Below are 6,604 nucleotides of genomic sequence, written 5' to 3'. Positions count from 1 at the left end.
TGTTCTCAGCACAGTGCATATTAGCCATCATTACCTTTCATTGCAGCACTGCTGGCTGGCATTCACATTTTGAATATTAATGATACAGTACATTTGCATAATGTGCTGCAGAGGTAGGCCTATAAATATCAGCCTTTTTTAATTCTATTAAGGCAGAGGATTCCTGTCCACACTACAGACGTCCAGTTTTGAGCTACGGCTGCTGAAAAGCAAAAGAAATTGTGCTTTATTGAACTGGAGCTTGTCAGCATTTTTGGAGAGCTAGTAAAGTATAATTGTGTCATCCTTTACAAAGCAGTGTTGGGTTGACAGCAGCCACAGAAGCCTCATTACTCTGTGTTTTATAGGGCAGTTTCAGGATGGCAAGATCGTTTGGTGATGAATAATGTCTTTCTCACTGGGAGCTACAGTAAAATATACAACAGCACCGGCTCTGCCAAAGATACATGGATCCATGAAGGAATTAAGTGCGGTTTTCGTGTGACACTTCTCGACATGCATATAGAGTGGATGAATAGAAAGTATTTTGAGCCGCACTTCAGTAGAGTGGCAGATGGACAGTACACAAAGAAATTAAACACAGCAAAAAAAAAAAAAAAAAAAAAAAAACACCTGGAAAGACACCGATAGTTGAAATAATCTCTCTAGCCATGTTATCAGGAAAAGATAAAATCATTGTTTTCCCATCCTAAAGGGAATAAAACACCACGATATCTTTGTACTGTTTATTACACCTACTTAGCAAGAATTAGGCTAGTCAAGAAAAATGAAATAATTTCAGTAATACAATAATAAATATGCAAACAGAGTAAAAAACAACAAATATTAATAACTACTCAGTATTATGAATTATTTGTGCTTTGTCATTATGTGATTTCCATTTAATAATCCTTGCAAATAAGACAGTAAAGGATCTTCCGTGTGGATTGTGTAAAAGTGTCTTTGCTGTGTCTCAGACCTCAGAGAGTGAAGTTGTAAACAGGTCATATAAATCCAAAACAGGCTCATTTGACGGTTTAATTGAAGTCTTCATTAATTTTCTCCTGGAAACATATAGTAGGCTGAATCAAAAACGAAGAGCAGTGGAACTTTATTAGATCTTATTAAGGCAGGGAGCCACTCCTGAGACCCCGACTTCAAATAATGTATTAAGTTTGAAACTTAATTTTGTATGCACAATTGAACGGGGAGTCCCAAGAGGAAGAAAAGATTTAAGATCCACAGAATGGATATATGATGGGAATGGTTTTTAATATTACCAAAGTTAAAATGCGATATGATTAAAAGAATGATGCAGATCTTCCATAACTTCGCTGAAGGAATGGAGCCCTGGATTTAAGTTCCTTTTAAACTGATTTGCCCCAAAGTTCGCCTGAATAGACTGAATAGACAGGCGATGCCAATGAATTACAGTATAATGAAATCTAAAGGAAAAATGAAAATATCATTTCAAAGGAAAAACGATCCAGTGAACATTGTTTTGAAGCATCATCAGTACAAGGCCTGTTATACAAGACATGATTTTGGGGGGAAAAGGATCAATGGAGCATTGTTAAGGAGGCCTGCAGCATTATATATTGACTAAACGAACATCTGACAGTGAGTCTTAATTAAGCCAACACACCGGTCCGCCTTAAGAGCTGCCTTATGGCTCCTGTTAATTAACTCTGGCAATGCACCATCGCTCAGCCCTTAAATGCGCACAAAAACCCGCAAAAGTATCATTCATTCACACAAGTCAGTAGAATAAATTGTTCTAGGATTCATGAAGTGATTATCTCTGACAGAAATCAAAAGATAAATTGGGTTAATTAATAAAATGTGCATAATGATTCCATTTAAGCTGTCCGATTAATAACGTTTTATGACCACGATGTATTATTAACAAATCATAAATCACAGCAGTCTGAGTTAATCTCCTCTATTCATTCAAGCCATCCTGAAATAAATGTTTTTTTTTTCTTTTGTGCTTCCACAGTCTTTATCTAGATTAATGACCTAACCAAGTCTAATCTTGATTATGGCACCACGAACTCCCAGAATTCCTGCCTCGATTTCCTTTTTCACAGTCAGGAAAACTTATTTCGACTCTTCAATCTCCTGCATCATTTCCAAGTGCCTGGCTGGTTCATGAACCCAACTGCACTGGAGTTACAAAGAGAGTCTGGAAGCACTAGCCCATCAGTGTGCGATTTCACTGGCGTCCTCCAATAGGTAATAGAGGAGAAGGCAGAAATCATCAATCAAAAGGCAGGTCACCATTCATAGCCACCTCAGGACGGGCACTATATAACCGCAGCTGCTAAACAGCACTAATTTCACAGAATGAAATAAGTTGCGGCCACAGCGGCCATTTGCAGGATTTGTATCGGAGGCCATATTTCAAGGTCATGCTTCAGTTTCTGCCTATTAAAGCCTGTTTGAAACATTGAAGGGGCAGTTTATGTCTCGCTGGCTTCTGGCTGAGGTATATGCACCGGCATGATGGCTGATATAAAGAGCGCTGAGTGATGAAAGAGGAGGGAGAGGGGAGGGAAAGGGAGGAAAAGAAATGATCGAAGGAAAAAGGAGGAGGAGGGAAGGAGTTCCAGTTAAATGTGGATTAATGGACAATGGGCTTTTTTAATGTCAATGAGATTCGAGCATCGCTGGGATGTAAGTGTTGGCCACAGAACAGCCGGATCGATGCAGTATAATATTTAACACTCAATGTGAGTTCAAAAGATGTCATCAAAAAAAAAAAAAAAAACATATGAAAGCTGCCTCTCTCAGTGGTCTACGGCAGGAGCCTTCAAGCATTTTTAGGTCAGTATAGAGACGAAGCAGGGAACACAGTTACAAATTGTAAACATATTGCATTTCATTGACTACAAAATATTATAATTATTTTACATTGAATGACATTGGAATATTTAGCTGCTTTCACATCCTTAGTAAAACAAGTGAAAAAGAAATAGGGGTCAAGGTAAATGGAAAAAAAGCATGCATGTTTAATATCTTGTTGCGCTCAACATTTTTGACAAAATGATTGGAGACCACATAACTGCTATGAAGATATTTCCCAGCAATGTTTTATCAACATGTCGTCACATGCACCTGTCCGTTTCTCAAAGCGTGCCAGCAGTTGCACGCACACTGAGGTAAATACAAATTAGGATGACTGTCTTTCTGAGGACAGGTGTGTATTACAAAGTTAGGGAACAATAATTGCAGTCTTGCTTTTAAAATTCTTTGCGCTTGGTTACTTAGTCGATCCAATGTGCACATGCGCACAATTTTTAATCAGCATCAGGCTGCAAACTTCTTAATTCAGTCTACTGTTGTTTTCAGTTAGGATACTGTGTTTGTTAACTCTGATTCAATCTGTACAGCACTGGGGAAACTTGGCTAAACTAGTGGCAGGTGTTGCTCTTATTGGAAAATATCTGTCTAATGCATCTGTGGTTTTGAGTGAAGGCATGACATCTGAATGAGCATCCTCCCATGCTTACCCTTGTATACCGACCACAAATGGGGCATGAACAGTGTGCTCAGCATGAATGCTCGGCCTCACTTGTAGAAATCAAGTCGGTTTAACGTTTGGAAAAACTGCAGCGCCACCTACTGGCTAACCTCATAATCACGTCTACCAGACCACCGCCATATGCAAACATATGGACAAGTTCCACTCCACTCATTCCAAAGCAACTGTGCTCATTCATCCATACCTCAGAGCTGGAGTGTTTAGCCCCTGCTGGCAGAATTGCCCCTGCACTTCTGTGAAGACTTGATCACTGTCAACATTCAGCTGCAAAATGAAAACAAACCTATGCAGAACTTTCCAGACTAAAGACAGAGGAAAAGATAAACAGGTGGACATTAAATGCACTAAAATAAGTCTGTTTTCTATAAACTTGTATCTTCACATTAGACTGTACAATATTCCATGGTTTCTGCAGCACTAGTACAGTCAGATGATGGTTTATACAACTGAACATTTTTGCTTTATTTAGCTTTACTGCTTTCAGACTAGTATATTATTCCATCAAATGCCTTTATTTTCTGATTCACACATGCAACACCTATTAATTACGCTTAGCAGATACATGAAAAGAAATGTAAATATCGGTCACAAACTTTTTACTTTTAATGATTTTCAGTTGCACGGGTGTAAACATGTTTTATAAAAGCTATGGAATGCACAATGGTGCATTATTCATCTATGCCACTTTGCAAGCTTAAAGGGGGTGGGGGGAGGGATGGGGTCTAAAGCTATACCATGCATTCTGACTTATTCACACTATTAAAGAGTTGGGTTCTTATGCTAAACATGGTCAAAGATTTAAAAAAAATGAGCTGGACGTATGACAGAGTATTTCTGTGCCAAAGACACTCCTTTAGGGCTCATGCAATTTTCGAAAAGTTTTTTTTTTCGAAAATGGCCCTGCATGACATCATAAAGGGCAGAATTCCTTGTATGTGCACTTCTCCAGGAAATGCGTGCACACACATCAAACAGAGCGAGAACAACCAAAGCCACTAGAAGGAAAGCTGTTTCCTTTCCTTGTGTCTAAAATCCACCCCTTCAGGAAGTAAGGGAAGGACGCAAGGACGGAAGTAGGCTCGTTCGAGATGCATCAGCACTGCTCAGACCGATCTGAATATGACATCAAAGTACCGTGAGTGTGATTAGAGTGCAGATGACTCTTTAAGATTTTGAATCACTCTCACTGTACTTTGATGTTATATGAACAATATCCCTCAATATCTCAATATACTAATAAAATGGTTTGACTTTTCAATTTTTCTATCGCGTGTCATTATATTTAGTGAGTTGGCATGTGTGGTTTATATTTATATTTAATTTCCAGGAAGTTTCTGTGGTGCATTGTGGGATTTTTTAGGGAAGTGAACATTCCAGTACACTGAAGGATTTGGCGGTTGAGACAGCACTTAAAATGGCCGACTCCCTGATCAGTGGCGGTTGAGACAGCACTTAAAATGGCCGACTCCCTGATCAGTGGCCTGACTACTGACTAGGGAGGTGATTGAGACGCACTCAATCTCTGGAGCAAGGTTAAGGAAGTTTGTCTCAATGGAAGTCGGAATCTGATTCCCCGCTTACACACACAAAAAAATTCATCGTGCTATGCAATTCCTGCCATGATGTCATCAATGAAGTCGGAGGGCTCTCTTCCCACGTGGGTGATACTATAATTTAATGTACCATTCAAAAAATCAAAGTGAGACATTCACCTATCAATAAGAGAGCCCATAGAAGCAACCTACCAAAATAATTGTCCGAATACTTACTCCTTCCACGCCAAAGCCTTCCCGCTCCTTGAGTTTCAGTTTGGCACCACCGCTGAAGAAAGTTGCTCATCAATGATTTACACGAAAGTTGCTCCAATATTTACATGGGTCCTACTTCTTTTTTGTTTGTTTTTTTTTTTTTTAATGTTTTTTTCATTGTTTTTTATATTTTCCATTTTTCTTTTATGTGCCATCTATCGCTTTATTTGATCTGCTAATATCCGTCTACATTTTCTCAAAGGTTTTTGTACCTATCATTACATTTGTGAAATGTATTTTTATGAATATATAAAGACATGCCCCTTACTGCTGATTGGCTGCGAGTGTGTTTTGGGACTAGGTCTGACACTGTGGTCAAAACAAGCATTTTTCAAATATTGCTTAAAAGTGCACCTTTAAGGGAACAGTGGATGCAGTTTGCTTCTCTAAGGCAGCAGCGGAGATGTGCAAGTGTGTTTGTCCTCAGCATTTTGGTGACAAATGTTTTTATAAACAAATTAAATAAAATTTAAGTCAATAAAGTTTTTGTTCCTGTTTTACTTATGTTGGTGTCTAAATCTTTTAAAACTAAGGACTTTGGAAATATGAAGGATGTATTAATGTTGAATTTCAAATAAAGTTTTTGAAAAAAAGGTACAAATGTGTGGTCACTGGGACGGTACCTTTTCAAAAGGTACACTTTTTGTACACTCTCGGAAAAAAAAGGTACAAATGCTGTCACTGGGACGGTACTAATATGTACACTTTAGGTATATGTACACTTTAGGTAGGTACTGATTAGGTAGATATGTACGTTTAAGGTACCAATATGGACTCTTTAGGTACAGAGGTGTAGTGACAACTTTTGTACCTTTTTTTTCTGATAGTGTATGTACTAAAGATTAGCATGAGACTGGCAGAAACTGTATGTTATGTACACTTTCAAGTTCACTCTGGGGGACTTGGTTTTATGATATTTGCTTTTAGTTGTCTTTGGTGAGATTTTTGGTTCCACTGATGAGGCATTGTCGGAGATTGCACGTATAATAATTTGCACTGCAGCAGAATGGACTTTATATTTTTATAAAAACATTAAGTTACTTAAATAACCAGTAGGTGGAGACAAGCTGTATTGTTGCGTTGTGGCCCACAGGACACTGCCACTTAAAATTCAAAGAGCTTTCCTTCTGCAGTCCTGTTCAGAGAAGGGCAAACTGCAGAAATGATCAAAACTGCATAATAATTGATGCTGCAGTGCAGTACACTCTCTTAATTAGAAATGTATATTACCAGAGAACCTAATAATGAATTTACTTAACATAACTTTGTGGTC

Source organism: Cyprinus carpio, chromosome A9 (genome assembly GCF_018340385.1).
Source record: "Cyprinus carpio isolate SPL01 chromosome A9, ASM1834038v1, whole genome shotgun sequence".
NCBI lineage: Eukaryota > Metazoa > Chordata > Actinopteri > Cypriniformes > Cyprinidae > Cyprinus > Cyprinus carpio.
The sequence above is the reverse complement of the archived record's forward strand: the minus strand, read 5'-3'. Positions refer to the sequence as shown.